At 41.2% G+C, this 21,814-nt stretch overlaps 1 long non-coding RNA gene across 1 annotated transcript in view; it reads left to right on the top strand.

The window, feature by feature from the left end:
• Positions 1-600: 600 nt before the first annotated feature.
• Positions 601-21,814, top strand: part of LOC114773209 (uncharacterized) — a 68,749-nt gene continuing 47,535 nt past the window's right edge. The window contains exons 1-2 of the long non-coding RNA XR_003744249.1: positions 601-688; positions 780-830. This is a non-coding gene — a long non-coding RNA (uncharacterized LOC114773209). The remainder of the gene's footprint in view (positions 689-779; positions 831-21,814) is intronic.

Here is a 21,814-nt window from a genome sequence, read left to right as displayed (position 1 = left end):
GCGTCTGATAAACGCTGTAAATGTAAATGTAAGATAAAAGACTAATTTTCTATGTCTTAATTATCATTTGGCAATCTGGAGATCTCCATATTAACATAGTGTAATACACTGTCCATCACAATGACACCGATTTGTCAGCATTTAATAAGAGTCTGTAATATGACTATGGGCCACAAGAGACGATGACCTGATGTTATCTGACTTCTGCTTTGCCCACGTTTTCTGCCAACTCGCATTGTGCCCGTATTTGTGCTCCCTTGTATTTACAGTCATCCTTTGCCACAGTCCAAAGGAAACTACTGAATTTTACATGAGGGGTTATTTTGAAGTGAACACAAGAACAAACTGAACAAAAATGTCCCTGCAGGAAAGAGCATCAGCAGAATATCGTTGTATATATGTGATGTGTGTGTGTGTGTGTGTGTGTGTGTGCTTTTTGGAACATGCAGATTCCCTTTTTGCCCCCCACGTTCAGCCAGACGATTCTCTGCTGCTGCCGTCTAAAGCAATGCCGCAGCCCAGAGCAGAAACTGTTAACGATTTCGCAGCGCTTTCCTCCCACCCTCCTCCTCTCTTTCATCTTTTCCTTCCCCTTCTCCGCCTGCTCCTCTGACCTTTCCACACCAGAGGGTTTCCTCGCTGCGCCGAGCTCCAGTCCGCTCCTGAGTGAGCCTTTTCGTTTTTTACTGTAAGGTTATCTCATATTTTCTCCCTCTCTCTCTCTGCCATTCTCCCTTTCTCCCGTCTGCCACCTTATCCATCTTTCCCCTTGCATACAGACGGAACTGCAGGACGGTGGCCGGAGACGGAGGACTGCCCGAGACCATCAGGTACGGCTGTTAATCTCTAATCAACTGTTAGATGCGCTGCTGAGAAAGTCAGCATCATGCTGAGAGGGGCGTGTTGGGCGTGTGTGGGGCGGCGCTGCGGGGGAACAGTGTCGGGTGCGAGAGGGGAAGTCTGCCTGCTTGTTTGTGTGTGTTTGCTGTAAGTTGCTGCTTGTGTTTTCCATGTCACAGTCACAATATAGGACACTGTTATTACTTCTTTTGCTTTAAAGCTCCGTCCCTCTGATACAAGAAATTATAATTAGCTAATCAGCATATCTTGTATTTGGAAGGAACATAAAAATATGCATTCTGACTATTTATGGATTGTTTGATTGCCTTTTCTCTGTGGCTGCTAAAAAAAAGACTGAATTTTGAGGTTGCTCTAAGAGAAGAAGTAGCCTCCTTTGACGCTTTGTTCAGGATCAATATCTTTTGGGTTTCCAGGATCATTAGGGAGACTGACGTCTTTTACGGTGCATGTGAACTCACTTGTTTGCCTCTGACATGTGACCCAACCGTCTGTCCATGGCTCTTTGAGGCTTTGGTGATCACAAGACAACACAGAGCGGTACAAAGCGTGTGCCATGCAAACGCTCATCGGCCCGCGTTGATTGGCTCACAGTTTGCCCATTAGCCTGGACTATGGCATGGCTCCACCAGCTTCCTGGAATTATCGAAAGACTCCTTTCGTTAACCTCTCAGGACACCACCGTCTCTAGATCTTCTAGAACTCATGGTTGGCGGAGGTGGTTAGCTAGTGGGGAATTTGTAATGGTCGACCGTTTGCACCATCTGCTGATTTGCACTCTGAGTGGTTTGCAGTGAAGGAGTGCAACTTCTAGACCTTTTCTGCCCTTCATTTCTATTCCATTCTGTTCTGAGAAGTTATGAGCTTTTCCCTCAGGATGTCTAGGGGCTGTTGTTCCCCACTGTAGCCTCCTTTTGCTGCATCATGGGGGTACTCAACTACCGCTTTGTCTGATATGTTTAAATGCCCTGCCTTCATTTTATATTTAACTCGTAAGCACTGTGTCATTAACCAGCTCGGCCTACATCCCCTTCAAAGTGCTACCGTTCAGTTACTGGAGACCCCTATTGATCCATTGTTGGTGGGCTCCTGCTGGCGTGCTGCAACTGTTTTTCCTTGTCAAACATTTACCTGGTGGGTCTTTAAGCTGCAAAGATTCATTTACTGGTAATTTGTGAAGTGGCCTCACACCTTCTGGCTTGGACCTTGCCTGTGCAGAGTATGCATGCTCTCCCCGTGTTGGCGTGGGTTTCCTTCAGGTCCTCTGGTTTCCACTCGCCATCCGAAGGCATGTGCACTAGGTGAAGAGGCGACTCTAAATGTGAGTGTGGTCATTTCTGCATGTGCATTTTGCATTTGTGGCCAATAGCACTCTCTTCTTCTGCACTGATCCTATCAGGGATTGTCACACTGGAAGGGCTGGGAAATATTCAGGGTCTGCAGACTGACTGAGACGTTCCACTGACACCCCTCATGAGTGAGTAATACTGACATTATACATTGGGTCTACTTACATTTTTTTGCCCTCCCAATAATAATATCATTTTATACTTTACACTGCTTCCCGGTTGACCTTGTACTCATAGCTAATGTAGCCAGTGGTTTAGGTGTGCGGCGTTTTAGTAAGCGCTAGCGTTGGATTTACTGCCCTGTCACAGGAGCAGGAGAGTGTCCAAATGGCTGTCTGCGGAGATGGACTACTCTGCAGACATCAGATAAAGCTCACTCAGACCTCTTCGCCAAGATAGATGGCCACATTTGCATGGCCCAGCTTGTCAATTTTACCCTGTTCTCTTTCACCCTCTTTTTCTGTCTCAAACTCATTCTCTTGCTCTCTATCTGTCCTGCTCACTTCCACTTTCCTCTCTGTTCTTTATTTCCACTGCTGACTGTGCCCCTTAAAAAGATCCACATTAATTACGGCCAGTCAGGGAATATCATGGCCACTAATGCATTATTCACAGCTGAGTGACAGTCGTCAGTAATTAATTGTCCTGCATTGAGTGGCTCTCCAGTCCGAAAGAGTGACAGTCGACCATGCAAATAAAATAGTGAAGAATGTCAGCTAATGAATGTGCTTGCTAACAAGCTCCTGAGGCAACAAATAGCAAGGGGTTTGGTCATTTGACAAGACAGGCCAAGTGTTTAATTTACTTTTTTCATTGTGCAATTTTTTTATTTTTACAGAAAGTCCAAGCTTTCTTTACTAATTGTTACACAAATGATCTTGATGAAGGAATTTCATGGATATTTTGCAGCCAAAATTCTGCAATCATGTTGAAAATGATGAAATGCTGAAGACCTCTGTTTGCATCGTTTACTGTTTATTGTGCCAGGAGCAGATGAATATTATATTTTTATTAAATACTTTGGCACATTGAAAGAGCAACAAGCCAAGAAATAGCCTATTAATATTAGGGACAAAATAAAGCCATTAATCGAACATACGTGTCATTTTAAAAATTTTTAGCAAATGACCAAAGGCAATAGAGCATTAGAGCTTTCTACTACTTTCTACTACTGGTTGATAATCAATAAAATTCTATAAAAAAAATTAAATCATTCTTATTTTCCCCTGAACCAGCATACAGAAACATGTTAATATCAACAACTATAAAAAGCATTGTTATTTTAATTGTTATTATATTTATCATATATGTATCTAGCATTCATTGAAAGTTTATGGAAATGCTTTAGGCCTACTCACATTGGTGTTATTAAATTAATATATTTTCAAATGGTCCTTTGTGTAAAATCTTGATAAGCTTTTATGAAGTCATTAATAAACATTTATGGCTTAATTCCTACATGGCTTAATTCCTACATGACTTGGTCTGTGAATTTTTTTTTCCATAAAAAGAGATGTGTGAAGGTAAGTCAAGTGATGGCACATTGAAGGACACCTCCCTCTGTCTTCCTCTCGCTCACTCTCATAAGAAGCTGGCAGCGAAAACAGTGCCATATTGCGGACGGCCATCTTGTTTTCACCTCCATATGTTTTGTCTGATTTTAAAACCATTAAAATGCTATTCACGCCTTGTAATGCAGAGCTAACTATGTCCCAAGGGCTTCTCAGCACAGGTTGACAGTGACAGACAGAAGCTGTTGATCACAGATTCACTCTCTGCAGATTACTGGAATTTAGCCTCTAGCATATTCCCTAATCTCTATAGAGCCCATACCTCAAACACAGCCACTCTCAAGCGTCTTTTGGAATGTTTTGGTTATTATTTATCTTGGGAAGCAAAGTTTTCCCGATCTTCCCATAAATTTAACAGCATGATTATCACGTGCCTCTGGCAGTATGCGTCTTCCTTCAAGTGAAAAAAATGGCACTGACAAATGCAGCAGATGCTCCAAAGTCTGTAGACCAAAAGCAATAAATGATGCATGACCATGTAATTTATGATGAAGCTGAAACAATACAGTGTTTATGAAGAGTGATGGATGCTGCTTTTATTTGCTCAGTGTTGGTGTGCCAATTGGGAGTAGAGCTTTCTCCTCTGGACATGCATCCTTCATGTTGTAGCAGGAGATGACAGTTAGAACAGAGCAGTGATGAGTTCTCCATTTAAACTGTCAGCAAATTACATAATCTTTCATAATCTTATTATTGTCCCAGCTGTGATTTGACTGCACGATTCCCTCCCCAAAACCATCCAGGCTGAACATTTTATTAGCGGACAGAGGTGTCAAAAAAACATTTGCGCCTCATCAACTAAATAGACTTTTTGCCTCGGTTATCAGTGTGATTAGAGAACTGAATTTAGCATAGCAGACTGTAAAAGCAGCACTTGTAATTGCTGGTTAGGGGGTGTGGTGACACTCACATATAAAGCACCACCTGATGTGTATCTACTAACTCACCAGCATCTATTAGCCTTGTCAGTGTCACAGCCGTGTTCCAAGTATATCGGCATTGTAAATAATAGATGCATTTGGTCTATGGCACAGTAGCGATTACAAGAATGAACAGTTTCTAATTTATTAACACTGGTAAATTATTGTTGCAGTTACAATAAATGTTGTATGTAAAAATGGCACCAAATGTTACAGAAAAACTCAAAAAAAAAGAAAGGAGAAAGGGATAGAGGAAGAAAAAGATAAGCCAGGAACCAGGCTACAGAGAGGCCCTTGAGAAACAAACAAAAAAAAAAGGTCCAGAAAGCTGGTATAGAAGAGCCCTCAATGAAGGAGGAGACAGCAAGCTGCAGCCCCAAAGAGATAACTCTATATGTTTGAGACCCAAAAAAGTTGCCACAGACCAACCAGGATTGTTCTTTGATGTCTCTGCCTCCTTCAAACAGATGTAGGAACACGTTGGTTCTTCCCCCCGACAAGGACGTTCTTGTCATGGCACCTCAAGCCATTTGCTGGCCTTTGACACCTGTTGTTTGGGGAAGGTTGCAGCTCGACAGGCAGGACTGGGTCTGGAGATTTAATAATTATTGATTTCACCCATGCTTAGTGTGAAGTTATGAAAGGGGCTCACTTCCTCCTTTATAGAGAGGCATATTTGCCTTGGTTTACTTATTTTTTCCATGGACATTACCATATGTGTGATGGGCAGTGGTGGCCTAGCGGTTAAGGAAGTGGCCCCATAATCAGAAGGCTGCTGATTTGAATACTGATCCACTGAGATGCCACTGAAGTGCCACTGAGCAGAGCACCGTCCCAACACACTGCTCCCCGGGCGCCTGTCATGGCTGCCCCCTACTCACTCAGGGTGATGGTTAAAAGCAGAGGACACATTTCATTGCTTTTTTAAATTGTGATTTTCCAATAAAATGCCATTTGCTTTAAACACTGAACTTTGGTGATCGTGTCCCTTTTTATGTTGTAGAGTTGAACAAATCTGCCGTAACACAGTAGCAATAGCAACTGTCTGAGCTGTTGTTTCTCATGTGTGTTTACATCCTCAACCTCCCCAGTTGCTAACTGTTACAGGAAGTTGTATTTTTTTATTGGCTTTGTGAAATCGAGGTCAGGGGTAAAACTAACAGGATGATACCGAGCCAAAACATCTCTGCCATCTTGTCAAATTTGATTGAGCCAACAGTGAATGTCAGGTGACTGTAGCTTCTCTCACATAAGCCTGTGAATCACTGAATTCACCACGGTAACTGCACATTGGTAACTTCACCACGGCAACTGTACTTTGTCATATAAAAGCATTGGAATAGATGGTACAAACTCCTATGCTTATGCAAGCAAGCATGAGCACTGAATCCACAAAAACATGGCATCCATGTTGTGTCTCATCACTTTTGTCTTAAGCAGTTTATCAGCGCAACTACAGGCCCAAAATATGTAAATCCATAATCCTCAATTAGCAGTGTTACTCTGAGGTAATAGAGGTAATATAGTTAACATATAAATGCAAGGCCAGGTGACCAAAGCTGACCAGATGGCATTTTCTTTGAATGGAAGCTGTCGTGCCCACGTCACGCCAGAGCTCCAGTGCCACGAACTGATAATTCCAGGCTTTTGCTCCTGGATGGTCCTGTCTTCCCCTGATTATACCAAATGTGTTCACCTGTCTGTCTGTCCTCTGCCTGCCGATGCAGTGAAGGTCTCATGAGGGGGTTGAGTATTGCTTGCTGTTCCAGCTTTGCTTTTGGCCATCAGTCTGCGCTATTTTGAGTAGTTTTCTTCATGAAAAATTCATTCTGAGTTGAGTTTTTGTGCACCTTGCACGTACACATGACAGATACTGATCCAGTATCCTTCTAATATCCTTCTTGACAATGCACCATCATTGATTAAATAGTAAAAAAACTAAGTTCACCAGATTCACCCGAATCTTAATCTTAAATTAAACTTTAGTTCAAATCCTTTACATTCCTACAAATGTATTTAATTTAAGTGTGACAATGTTTATCATATGACAGCATAATAAAATAAATACCAATCACAATTAAACATCAAGGTCTGTGTATAATACAGAGTGTAATAAAAGGGGAGGGGATTATGTTTCATTCCCAAAGCCTAATAATGAATTAATACTCAGAGCGATGACAGAAATGTTTTGATGGGAATTAATAGGTATTATTCTTTTGCTGTTAATATCTGCATACATGTACATCAGTTAACATTAATCTTGAGGTCTAGTGGAATATTTCCAGATCCAGTGAAATCTCTCACTTTAAAAACTCTTTTCAATCATCTTAGTACAGCTCTCTTTTGCAAACTTTCTATTCTGTTTTTTTTTTCATGGAAAATGACCCCCTAAATGGTAGCGTATGTACATTTTAAAAGTAATTTCATGTACAGATGTAGTATGAACAAATTCCTGTGAAATAAAAATTTCCATGCAATGTACCCTCCTCACCATGTAACAAAGAGTGAGTGATTAACCTCATTATCCCATCATGGATGGGCCACCATAATGTTTCATTTCCTTTGGTGTAGCCAGTTTAACATTTTAGTGCTGTGACCTCTGTAGTCGCGCCACATGGTTCTGTAACATCTGTCCACCAGGAGATTAATTTACTGCGTCTACTCTCATATCTGCCTTAGCATCCCATGATATTGCCTTTTGCATTTAACAAAGCACCCCATGCTGGGGTATTTCTGAACAGCTAAATATAGCCATTTTTCATATTCCCAGACACAGTAAAACAAGGTTGAGGCCTGGCTTATTGAAATTCATGAAGGGAGCATTACAGAGAGAGAAATAAGCAGTTTTTTTTCTGGAAGAGGTAGTTGGAGCACAGCCATTTGTTAAAAATGCGTTTGAACGGATTCACGTGAAATAAATGTTAACTCTGCTGACAGCACATTAATAAAAGGAGCAGATTTGATTTAATGGGACGAGGGGAGAGGTTCGGGGAGCGGGGGAAAGAGGGGGTCTTATCTCCACTTAGCTGCTGTCTGTTGGCAGCCACGGTCGCCCTCAGGTGGTCCCTGCTCCTTCGCAGCCTTCCAGCCTCTGCAGTGCTGCTGTGACTGGATTAATGGACATAAGGATGGCCAGTGGTGGGAAAGGGGATTCAGTCGTGGCTCAGGGCTGATGGTGAGATGTTGACAGTTCCAGACAGGTGACAAAGAATGTGCGATTTTCTGCCCATCAGGTGATAAGATGTTCATGTGTGATTTGTTTGGACTTTTTTTTTTTTTTATATTTTGGGTCAGAGTGTCGCCACATGCAGAGCACACAAACGCTACAACTCTTGCCTTCCATCACCTGAGTAGTGCCAAGCGAGCCCGCTCTCCTTTTGTTTAATCTTTTAAGTACACCGAATTCAGAGTGCGCCTCGGCATTCATTTAAATGAGTTATGGAAAAATTCCCTCAAGGGTAGCATTGCCTGAGGCGTTGCTGATGAACAGCGTCACTGCGTAGTCTGCCTTAAAGCTCAAAAGATGCTGGCTTAGCATAAGAAAGAGCAGCTAAAAAAAGCACTTTTTTACTACAAACACGGCACGACTCCGGCTCTCTTGAGCAGCCTTGTCTCTTAATGTGTGTCCGATAAGGTGGTGCTACAGTAAAGACTCACACAAGGACAGCTAGGACATGACCGACATCATGAATGCTGTTCTTCCAATGCCACCGCGCTCTGAGCTGTTCCAGAAAACAGGTGATTGGTTGGTTGGTTTTACAAAATCAACAAATATTACAGATGTCTTGGATAAAGACTGAAATATGGGTCCTTTATTGTTTCATTTTTGTACATTTTGTGATCTGTCTTAATACTACTGACAGATTACGGAATGTATTCTGTTCATGTGTTGAACCAAATAATGGCAAATGACTAAAGCCATAAACAGAAACGTTTTGTGTGACAACATCATTTGTCTACAGATGTTCAATTATAGTTCATTCGAGGGAGACCATGGCATTTTATTGTATGAAATAAATGTTTACATTTACAGCATTTATCAGACGCCCTCATCCAGAGCAACTTACAATCAGTAGTTACAGGGGACAGTCCCCCCCTGGAGACACTCAGGGTTAAGTGTCTTGCTTTCCACCCGAAATGTTGGATCACCTACTAACCACCAAGAATTCTGGCTCTCAAAGACCTGTTAGTTCATCTTCAAGAATCCTTCCCCTCATCCTCCACTCATTGTCTCTATTAATTGCTCCCGACTTGTAGGTGCTGGTTCTTAGTTTCTTTTTTATGACCAGTTCTTGCACATAAAGTAATTGACATGATAAAATTTCAACTGGTTTTACTCCACAATATCTTCAGGGTACTGGAACAAAATTTCAGAAAAATAAAACTCAGACTCCAATCTCTACTATGGACAAGACTAAAGAGCTGTCTGAGGATACCAGTGACAAACCCAGATCTGCACAAAGCTTGGAAGGGCTACAGGACAATAAGCAAACACCTTGGTGAGAGGCAAACACTGTTGGTGCAATTGTTAGAAAATGGAAGAAACTCAAGATGATTGTCAGTCTTCGTGGAGTGTCAGTGATCATTCCAGAACTACACGGGAGGACCTGGTCAATGGCCTGAAGAGAGCTGAGACCACAGTCTTAAAGTTTACCATTGGTAACACATTACTCCATCATGCAAGGTCCCCTTGCTCAAGCCAGCACATGTCCTGTCTGAAGACCATCTGAATGAGCTGAATCTCTGTGTTGCCCAGCAACAGCAATGAATCCTGAATGATCTAGAGAAGATCTTTATGGAGGAGTGGGCCAAATGCTGCAGTGGGGACAAACCTGGTCAACAACTACAGCAAGCGACTGACCCTCTGATAATTGCTTCTGTACCAAACATTAAGTTCTGTTTTCTAATTCTTCAGGGGCTTTATTACACAAAGCATGTGACAAGGTAAGCAGCACCAACAACAGAGACAAACAGGGCCACTTTAAACATGCACATACAAGTAAAAACAATCAAGAAAACACAGGACAAACATGAAACTCCGGTCCGAACCCCATATCCAGATCCTGACAAAAAATTATTCATAAAATGGACAAATGCTAGTTTGAATGGATAATGCTGCAGGTTTGGCTTATTCTTTTTAGTCACTCTGAATTTGTTCTTGTCATTTTGGCCACTCCCGTTAGAGGTCACCACCGGGGATCAGCAAGTCAGGCTCTTCCTGATGCAACCTAACCAAGAAATCCATCACGAGCGCCTGGGTCATATGCAGGCTCTGAACAATTTCATCTGAACACATCTTCCTCAGTAAGAACAAGTCTTGTGAGGCTTAGTTGTTTGGCCTTCATGGAGGAGAAGTCCCCTACATTCACTCCACAGTACACATGCTGGGAAAGCACATCAATTCAATAGTTCTCTGGAGTTCTTTAAGGCAAATCTCTCTCTGTCTCTCTAACACACACAAGCAAACTTAGACAAACAAAGAAAGGCCCACTGTTAATAATCAGCTGTGTTCTATTTTTGATTAGAACTAAAGCAAGGAATCATGTTTTTAAAAAGAATAATTCGTTTTTTAGAGCATGTGAAATGTCTGTGGGAATTTCTGACTTTTTATGGATCTCCAGTGAAGGTGGATAATTTGAAATATTTGCTTTGTAAGTGACTGGGAGAGCACTGCGTTGATGAATTTCACTCTTGATGTCAGATGTGTGAATGTTCAAAATTTTGGGGTAAGCTCTGGGAAAAGTGTATGGGGGAACTCCATCTGACTCATTTATCAGCATTCCACTGCCTGGCCTTTCTCTGTCCCACAGCCCTCCCCTGCCTTGATACTGTCAGGAATCTCATAAAAATGTCATTAGTGTTTAAATGAGATGCATTATATCTGAACTGTGCACATTTCATTCGGTCCCGCTGTGTCCTGAGTCTCCACAGAGATGGGGATGGCCATCCTTTAACCACTGTGATTAACTGTCCTCAAGGGGGGTTGATTATGTGTGTGAGTGTGTGTCACTTGGATTCTATTTTGGGACCTTTGATTGGTGTCGACTGCCCATTACTATTGAAAGGCATGAATTATTGTTAAATACCAGGAATTTTGTACCTGATCATACTATCACTGGAATGAAGTGATCAATTTACCAACAGCGCTAAATTAAATCACTTTGCTAAGTGACCCATGGCACAGTGTTTGTTAGTCTAAGTGATGATTAAACACCGGGGCGTTTCAGCATACATGCAAAGAATACAGCTTGCCTGAGTTAGAATACAGTGCTGACCTCTTATGCTTAGGTTGTCATTATTTGCATAATGTTAGTATAATAAAATCAGCAGGACCATTTATTTATACAAATGAGTCCTAGTTGCCTTATTTGTGGAAATCAGCTTGAGGCTTGTGGTTTTTCCATCAAAGCGCTGGGATGTCATACATCGTTCTTATGAGCCACTGAGAGATGGTGCCACCATGCATCTTCTCTTTTCAGCAGTACAATGCATACAAAATAGAAATTAAACATTTAAAGCCATGTTGAAGTCAAACCAATCTCATTTTAATGATTATTTTGAGTGCTGGGTACTAGAAGCAGAGAGAGGATGGAGACAGGGTGAAATTAAAATGTCATGTCAGCTTGTTTCATCTTCCTCAGCCCTATCTCATGTAGCTTTTCAAAAGCACATCTTGGACTTGAAAGGAAGGTCAAAAAAATTTTTTTTTGGAAAACCTTTATTTGATTTGATTTGCTATATGTATAAAATAAAAAAAAGTTAAATGTACTGTAGAATGGGTAAGGGGTGAGGAGTGTATGCCCCATACTCACTGTCACTTGGTGTCAGAGCACACCTGAGGACATGGGGCACCAATGTACACACACACTCTTCAAGCACTCATGCCCTCGACCAATTTAGAGTCACTAATAAACATGCCTTTGTTCATGCCTTTGGGCAGTGGGAGGAAACAAGGGAACACTGTAGGACTCAAATGCAAACACGGGAAGAGCATGACAGGGAGCACAGAGACCAAGAACCAAAGCCCCAGCCATGGAGATGAGATGCCACAGCACTATCTGCTGCACCACCACTTGGACCAACATTTATCATATGTGCTTTGTATGTGCACATATATTACAGATGTGTTACGCCAGGCCCCACAATGACATGAACACAGATATGTGTGTGTGACAGGCTGTATCTGATTATTTTCTAACAGAGCTGTATTAATTAATTCATATCATATTTTCTCAATTATACTGTCACAGCACTGGCATTTGCAAAACAGACCACAGTTGGCCAATTTAATGCTCGGCACTTACATATCAGATTCCTCAATCTCCATCTGACAGTGAGTTTGTCAGTGTAATTATAATGTACTGCTAATGTGAGTCTGAAAAAGTGGTAGAAAATCTGGGTAAATAAAGAGAGTTTGACGGCCATTGACAGAAAATGTGAATATAAATGATAAATTAGGATTTATAGTGCACACTCTCTGTGTATGTTGCATTGTGAAGTTATTATAGAAACTGAAGAGCGCATTCATAATAAGTCTCCACACTGCTGATGCGACTGTCACACAGTATATGCCGTGAAAGCATTTGCATTGCATTGGTGCCTTCTGTCCCTTGTCTCTTGAGCTTTATGTCCACTCATCTTGGTGCTTATTCAGCAGTTCTTGCTTGACTCCGTACCTCTGCACGCCCCCTCAGATGATGACCTGAAGAAAGGTAGTGATTAGGAGAAGATTTGTTCCTGTTTGACTGGATCTCCAGGTGGTTGACAGCCCCCTTCTTCTCATCTTCTACTTCTCGACAGCTCTCCAAACTCTTGGAAGTCTGAAAAGGTAGACAGAAAAAATGACAGTGTTTTGGCCTGGAAGAAGAAAGAAGTCTGAAAAAGAGAAGTTGGAGAAGAAGAAAAGCAGATGAAAGTGTTTAGACAGTGTGATTCTAGTTGCTGTGATGTGCAGAGGAGGTGGGAATCAGAAGTAGTGCAGAGTCTGAGCACTGCAGATGCGAATTTAAATGTGCAAAGCTAATGACTTTATATTTTATACTCTTCCAGATCAGTGGCAAAAGTTTGGTAGCAATCTGCAGTTTAGTTATTGACACTTTACCACACTTTACCACATACAGTACAGATCAAAAGTTTGGACACACCTTCTCATTCAATGTGTTTTCTTTATTTTCACGACCATTTACATCGGTAGATTCTCACTGAAGGCATCAAAACTATGAATGACTATGAATGTGGAGTTATGTACTTACACACTCTTAGTGCTGTACTTTACTTTTACCCCCCCACACACACAAACACACACTTTGCCTCTGTCTTTTTCGCTCCTCCAGCTTAGTACATTTCTCTCTGTCGTCCCTGCCTCTCTGCGTCTCTCGCTCTGTCTCCACCACCTCATTTGCAAGTGTAATGTGCAACTCATATTTTTTATTTATTTTTTTGTGGAAGAAGGAAAGAAAGTGACAAAAGCGGGAGAGCATAACCCCGGTACATTGTGGTTTGATGAGAGAGCAATGCAGTACAAAACAGGTGAAGGTAGTGAGAGGGGGTAAAGGAAGAGAAAATGTACATTTTCAGGTGAATTAAGGAATTCCACGGCCCTACATCAGTGAAAATGAAAGACGCTGTCTTGATTGCTGAAGAAAACCTAAAACAGGAGTTTCACCGACATGACAGAGGTGAAGAATGCGTCAATTTAAATAGGCCGCCTCATTTTTCTTTACTCATTGAACACATTCGACACGTTAGACTATAATCTTTATGCCTTTTTATCTCACAATTTTCTTTTAATTCCCACACTCATTTCTAAACACACAGTGCCACAGTGTCATTTTCTGAAGCTAATTTGATGACAAACGGTATAATAGGGTCTCAGCTACTGAAAATGAAACATGTGAATCGTCCAGAATGAGGCTGCTGCCTTTTTAGATGTTAAATGCTGGTCCTCTAATGCCACAGTACTTCCTTCAAGGGTATGCAATGCCATACTGCACGAGGATGAGCATGGTTCTCAGTGAAAAGGAAGTTTATTGACAACAATATCTTTGCACCAAAAGGGCAGAAGACGGGAAAACAGGAGAGTAAAAAGTGTGTGTGGAGGCACACACATAGACGGCAATGGCCATTGTTGGTCCAAACAACTCCATGGTCAACACTCCGGCCATTGAGGATGCAGACTGGCTCCCTGGCCCCTTGAACCCTCTTCTTTCCCAAGCCTCTCAAGCATAGACTGCGCCTGCTGTAGCCCATACAGAATGGCTCCTGAAACAAGTTTTCTAGTCTCAGTACAAACATGTCTGATCTTGGACGATTTTAGTGACACTGAATAGCACACTCCTGAATAGCGGCATATATATAAATCCTTTGTCTAGTCCATATCGCATGTTTTAACCCACTACCATGGTTTGGGTTTATATTTGCCTATATTTACTCTGACCCAGTTATCTAGTCTACATTTCCTTTTACGGCGTTTAGCAGACGCCCTTATCCAGAGCGACTAACAAGCAGTAGTTACAGGGACTTCCCTGGAGACACTCAGGGTTAAGTGTCTTGCTCAGGGACACAATGGTAGTAAGTCGAGATTGAACCTGTGACTTTATGATGTTCTGGTTTATAGGTTTATAACCCACTAGGCTACTACCAGTATCATTCTACATTGTGGTATGTCTACATGATGGCATGTCATTATGGAATGGTGTATTAAACAGTTTGAAATATTGAAAAGATAATCATTTGTTAAATGTCAGAATCAGCAGCTGCAATGACTTATGCTGCAGCAGTTTGAACAGCTGTGTTAAATTATGCAATGTACTTACTGCTGTGAGTTCATCCAGAGGTATAACGTAGACATCATTTCATTTAACATTTTCAGTTTTTTTGTCTATTATGACTGTCTTCACACACTCACAATTTTTTTACATAGTGTGGTTGGGAGGGATATTTCGACAGAGCCCAAATTCAGCTTTCATCTTTTGCTCGCCTGTTAAATCTGAGGATGTGAGGATGACTTTTAAAATCCTGTTCTCTTGTGAAGGAAAGTCTTTTACTTCTGAAAATCAAATCCCTAATGCACTAAGCAAAACTAAAGAGAAATAAAGTTAACTGAGTGCCAGTGCAGCATCATGCAGCATCACTGAAACTCGGCTCATGAGTTTGATCACATCTCCAGTTGCATTACTGGCCAGGTTGGTTCAAGTCCAAGGAAATTCATGTAGGTTCTTTCCTTAATGATGAAGGCTTCAACAATCTAGTTCTTCATAGAGCAGCACTCACTTATGATTTCAGGAGAATAACTGGCATGGATCTGCAGTGATTTAATGCAGAAGGTCACCGCAGAATTACAAAAAGCTGAACAAAAATCATACAGATTTTCACTGAAAATAAAAACTAATAATAACTTTTGATTCCAATAACAATGCCTCAGGCAATCTTACACCTTTTGGTTTGTTTTTTGACCCAGTGCAAGGAACTCCTGACCAGTTTGACCATTGTTTGATTCCAAGATGAAAAAGACAAATACCTGATATATACCAAAATACATGCTTGCAGGCATCAGCTGACATAACATTTTGTTTACGCAATTCAAACAATATTCAGCAGATATGTAAATTGAGCAATTAAGTGTGTGTACTGTTATTCGTTTGTTAAATCTGCCCATGCAATATGTCTTGCAATGTAATGGGGTGTATATAAGTACCTACTGACATTAAATCATTAACTGGTTTGTAAAATATTAAAAAACTGAATATTTATTAAATATTAAACCTCCAGAAGCCTGCTCTGGCTTTGTTAATGAATGTTCCTGATTCTCGTGGTTTTTCTCTAAAATTAGGACCTACTCTGTGCCAAATTTTTAATGCTTTGGTTTTAATAATTTAAGAAAGCAGCTGAAACTGTTATTATGATAACGTGTTATTTTATGATTTGCCATTAAAGAAAATCTAGTTTCCTGTTTATGAAATCTTGAACAGGTGGAGTGTTCTCTTTCAGCCTCTTTCTCCCCCCGCCTCTTGGTCTCCCTGCTCTTTTCATCTCATTGTCTCCCACTCTCACACAGCCACTTGGCAATCGGGATGGACACAGCTCTGTCCCTCGAGGTGTAATCTATAAATTAAGCACACACAATGGCAAGGATGTAAGAAGTGGCAGAGAGACAATAAAAAAGAGAATTTTTTGTTGCCAATCAACCCCCATTGGTTGCCCCATTGGTTAAATTTTACCATCAAATTGTCTTGCATGACATCATTTTTTTGTCTTGTGATATTTTCCTGGTTTGTTTATCCTCTTCTAGTTATTATACTCACCACATTTTGCAAGACAATAGATGTGTTTTTATGAGCAAACATTCAAAAAGTTTGAATAAAACTGAGATCGAAGGAAATTCCAGATCCTGGAGAAACCCTGGTTTCTGTTTTCTGTGCCATGGTTCATTGGTGCTTCCAGCCTGCCACATGCAACATTAGGCTGTTGAACAATCCCCTGATTCTAATTAAGCAAAAACGTTCTGGTAGGGTGGCTTGCAGAATCAGAGAACCAAAGCACTGAGGAACCTGACAGCGCCTGGTCTACTTCTTATATTTCATCTTATATAAACAATGGATTCAACTACCTCTGTTCATATTGTTCATCATGTTATTAGACTGGTTATTAGAATTATGTCAAAAATGAATTCTTCAGTACATTATTATGGCCTTAATTAATCCCACACTGTCATTAGATGATATTTATGGCCTGTGTATATGTGTAAAATTTGCCCAGATTTCTGCCTGTCTATTGATTTTAGGCGCAATTTCGCCCAGATACTAACAATATGCAAAATATTGATATTAAACTTAGTGAGATAAGCTTACTTCATTCTCTAGCATCTCATGAGGCCTTCACAGTATTTATTAATTACACCAAAAGACTTGGTGGTAGTGGCCTAGTGGGTAAGACCCTCACCTATGAACCAGACGACCCAGGTTCAAATACCACTTACTACCATTGTGTCTCTGAGCAAGACACTTAACCCTAATTTGATCCGGGGGGGGGACTGTCCCTGTAACTACTGATTGTAAGTCACTCTGGATAAGGGCGTCTGATAAAGGCGATACATGTAAATGTAAATGTAAGATTTGGCAAATATAAGGTTGTCTAGTTCTTGATAATCTGTCTACTAGGTACCAGTTGTCTGTAGGCAAGCTCGTGTTTGTGATGTCTGCTGATAGCCTGTGAATATGGTGTATTAGAAACAAAGTAATTGAATGTGACGTGAAAGTGATTGTTACATGTGACACCACAGCGCAGCACCAGGTGCACACAGTGATATGTGGCCTCTGCTTTTAACCCATCCATGTGGGAGCATTGGGCAGCCATGAAAGGTGTGGAGGGAGCAGTGTGTGGGGATGAAACCTTGCCCAGGTGCCCCTCAGGATTCAGGATTTGAACAAGCAACATTTTGTTTAAAAGGGACAAAGGGAGGAGATGGCACCTCACTCTACTTTTACTTTGAGGTGAATGTTGGGTGCGTGTAAGTCAACAAAATGTCAATAAAGATTATATTCTGGGCATCCCTGAGAGAAAATGTAGGGTGGGTAGCTACTTTATACGCGACTAGTCACTGATGATGATCCTTTATTTCTGTGAATCCTAAAGACTTTACACTAGCAAACACTACGCTGTGAATGTCTGGCCCATGAGGGTCACGAATCAGACATTCATGCTTGTGTAAATGATTAGGAAGATACCCATCTGTGATATTTGTGATGTAACCCTACAAGATGGTTTAATCATGTGCCACATATACAGCGTTGTTAATGATTAATCAAAGATCAGATGACTGATTTTTTGTCATTTATCATAATTAGAAAACTTGAAACATCCAGCTAACGTTAGCTGACTAGCTAATTGAATGAACACAGGCCACAGTATGTTCTACAAGGCAGCCAATGCCACATGGAGCAGAAAATTGTAACAGGCATTGCAAATGTGCCAAATGGCACATTAAATAAAGATCGACAAATGCTGGTCCCACCCTCTGTGTAGTCGTGTGCACATCCTGGGGCAATGGTGGCCTAAGGATGCGGCCCCGTAATCAGAAGGTTGCCGGTTCAAATCCGGCAAGATGCCACTGAGCAAAGCACCGTCCCCACACACTGCTGTCATGGCTGCCCACTGCTCACCAAGGGTGATGGTTAAAAGCAGAGTCACTGTGTGCTGTGCTGCAGTGTTTCACAATGACAATCCCTTCACTTTCACTGTAACAGTGATTATGGCACAAATGCAAGTAGCATTTATCACTCCAATACCAATCCATCTATCACACAGAAGTGCCTGGAGTTGTAAAGCTAGCTTTTAAAAGAACATCTGTGTTGAATAAATGTCAATGTTGTAAGACACTGACATATCTGCGAGGTTTACTTTCAATGGTTAAACACAAGTTTTATGTTCAAGCTGCCTCTTTTCACTGCTTTCCCAGTGGTCACCCCCAATCTATCTCTCATCAGCCATGAGCAGTCAGATGCTTGCATGGGCTTCAGACCCCTCCGGAAAACCTTCGGTCTTCTTGAAGTACCCAAGCAGTCTTTCTTTCTTTCCTTCATTTTTTGGTCAAGTCATTGTTTACTAGCATTTCCGAAACCAACATGGCCGCATTCGGGCCTCCATTCCTATGGAGACGATTCAGATAAGGGACTGTGTTGAGTGCACCGAAACTCCATCGGTGACTAAATGAGCACAGGCAGACGGTTTCCGTCACTCTGTGAATGCTGCGATGAATACAAAGCATTTTTGTATTGATTACCGAGCCTCCGCGGGCAGGACTTTTACTTTCTCTGTAAACTGTTCTGAGCGCTGTGCAAATTGGATCTCCTCAGAGCCGGACCCCTCTGTTAACAGGGCACTTTTCAAACAGCTAGAGGGTCCCAGTGATGCTGGACAGACCACCACTGCCAACACCCAATTCGCACAGAGTGGAGCTGCTTTGTGGCTATTTGCATAGTCATTCTGCAATTCTGAGCGGCTTTTGTGCAGTGTGGATGGGAACAAAAAAGTGTGTTAGTGTGTAATGTTATTATGGGCAGAATGTAGAAGTAAACACATCTAAGTGAGTGTTTGCCCTGGAATAAGTGGCAAAATTGGAAAGCTGAGATGTGTTCACATAAAACAACACAGAAAAGGGGAGCAATTGCACTCTCTGCTGCTGTTTACTCAGCGAACATGTTTTAATTGAGAAAATAATTTTCCAGCTGCTCTGAGCTGAAGCTGTGTGTGTGTGTGGGGGGGGTGGGGGGGGGGGTGGGGGTGGGTGCAGAAAACAAAAACTGAAGCGGAGAAATTATTTTATCCTCATAAATTACTTAGTGTGTGATCAAAGCAGAATGCAGACTGAGCGGGCTACGCCACCAACAGCACCAGCAGGTTATAAGCAGTTCCTAAGCCATCACATGGAAACTAATGTCTTTTAATTTTGTTATCAGTGGTGTCTGAGTGTCTGATGGATAAGACCTAGTGGTGGTGGCCTGGCGGTTAAGGAAGTGGCCCCGTAATCAGAAGGTTGACGGTTCAAATCCCGAGCTGGAAAGGTGCCAATGAGGTGCAACTGAGCAAAGCACTGTCCCCACACACTGCTCACAATGATGAAATGAGCATCTATAATTTATTTACTTAGTTTCAGAAGACACAAAATGCATCTAATAAATTTTAATATTATTATGTCAAATCATCTTAGATCGAGTACAAGGAAATTATGATAAGCCCCAAATGTATACTGCAGTGAGACATCGACCCCAACGACATACAGCTAAAGAAATATCTTCAGTCCATCCGGGATAAGCAGTCCTAGCAGAGTTTCTTCAAACACTGTCTGCAAGCTCAACTTGAAAAAATGTATGCCGCAAAGGATGGGCAAGTGTACATGTATACATATAAAAACTAGAGGTGGACATATATTAATTTTCTTAATCTAGATTAATCTCATTGTAATCTTGGAATTAATCTAGATTAATTGAGATTAAAATGGCTCATTTGAATTCTGCCGAAGGTATTCAGAATATGTGTGCTACCCAAATAATGACTAAAAGTAAATCTTTGAGAACGGGTTTCTCAAGCCAGGTGGCGCATTAGACCAGGGGCTCATCTCCTGTTTCCAAAATGCATCACAAACTGCTTGAGAAAGCTGTTCTACTATGATAATTGGTGATGAAAATAAATTATGTTCAATAAGATGTGTTTACCAACTGTTTATTCAGTTAAATAGCTGCATCCATGTTACCGCGTCACGTTTGATGTGGTAATTTCACAGTTCGAAGACTCGTTCTCGCCCCCTACAGTGCAATTCGGCTAGGTATACATCCGCGCTAAAATATCAAGGTGAGAGTCATCATAGTGTAGCGGTTCTTCTTCTGCGTTGTGTAACTTTTTGATTTCATTTCTTGAACCACAAATGATGAGCTGACACCCAAGAGATTTTCTGTGCAAAGTGTATTCTGTACAAAAAGCAAGGTCGCGTCAGAACATCGCGTCTTTCTGCACCTCTCTCTACAATATACAGAATTAAAAGAACATAAAAAAATATTCACAAAATAACACACATGCAAAATATTCCTAATATGTACATGAATTAAAATGAAAGAAATAACTTTTTGCACACAAACCCCATGCACCTCTCACAGCTCACGCCCTGTGTCCAAGAGACCTGAACCGGGTCTGTAAGGTTCCCGGCAGGACCAGGCCTGTCCCAGCAGGGGACATCCTGACACCTCAGAAAAACCACGAGAACCAGGAAACGTAATCGATCCCACAGACTATTCTCTACCAAATGGTCACAAGATCAAAGATTGACCCCCACGGACAATTATTACCAAATGGTCACGAGAACGGGTGGATGAGATCTCTCCCACAGATTCATCATCCTGAGGATGGCGGGAAAGCCCCTCTCACCTCTGGGGGAAGCAGAAAGGTTCCTTGAGTGTTTAACTTGAATACAATATATATATGGAGGTATCATGACAATACATGCGTGTTTAGATTGATTTTCATTGGCTCAATGTCCCCTGTCACATAAATTAAACAGATATAAGATACAACAAATATGTTATTACTAAAACCAAATCATAAACAACATCAAAGATCTCCAACACTTGAGGGGGTTGTATAGTGACCCCCCCAAAGTGACCCAGATCGAGGATACAAAAGGGAAGGTGACATGCCGTTCTAGGAGTTACTGCATTCAGGTTCTCCCACACATGCGATGGTTTTAAGAACTCTGCTACCTGTTCTTTAATCCAAAGCTGTGTGTAACATCTGTTGGGTATGTTGGATTGATTTTCATTCTATCATTCTATTTTGTTTTGGACAATTAAGGAACTGCATTTACTATATCTGTAGAACTGTGAAGATTATGTGTCATAATAAATGTAACTATTGATATCCTTAATCTCCAGTCTTGTTATAGAATATTCTGTCAACTAAAGTTGTTGGTTATAGGGGGAACTTTCTGATCGTATGGCAACACGCCAGATTTATGTATGTTTAAAGAACTTCTTGATCCTATAGCACGTAAGTAGGTCTTTTATGTGAACCGTAGAGAGTTCCTTTTCTCCTACCCCTGGTGTGATCAGCCTATTAGTCGGTGCAAATCCGCATGGTAGAAAGTTATTTTATTAATTATACTTGATCTATTAACTGGCCACTGTTTTGCTGATCAAGATTCGTTAAGTCAATGCAAATTTGCAGAGTCTTTAGTTCTCCCTGACTTTATAAATTATTCAGTCCCTATTGTCCTCTTCATTCCAACTACCCATCTAAAGTGAATAGTCTTGGTAGTTATATTGGAGTCAGATTATACAGATCTAAGACTATTTATCCGGTTGATAAATAAATTAGTTTTGTAGATTCGTTATTTTATTTTGCGTCAAAAAACGTCATACACGTTAAACCCTTCACCGTCGTATCAAGTTCCGTTATTGGGCTGATAGGCGGGTTTTACAGGTCTCAAATACAAAATAAAAGTCTTTAGAAAATAAGAAACTAAAAGACACAAGAAAGAAGAAATCTACTTATAAATCTAGTGTAACCATTTAACTCCGGCACAATAGCTTGCGTAGTATAGACCCAGCTCCCAAACCAACTTTGTGAA

The sequence above is a fragment of the Denticeps clupeoides genome, unplaced genomic scaffold (genome assembly GCF_900700375.1).
Source record: "Denticeps clupeoides unplaced genomic scaffold, fDenClu1.1, whole genome shotgun sequence".
NCBI classification, from domain to species: Eukaryota; Metazoa; Chordata; class Actinopteri; order Clupeiformes; family Denticipitidae; genus Denticeps; species Denticeps clupeoides.
This window is presented reverse-complemented; position numbering and strand designations above follow the sequence as displayed.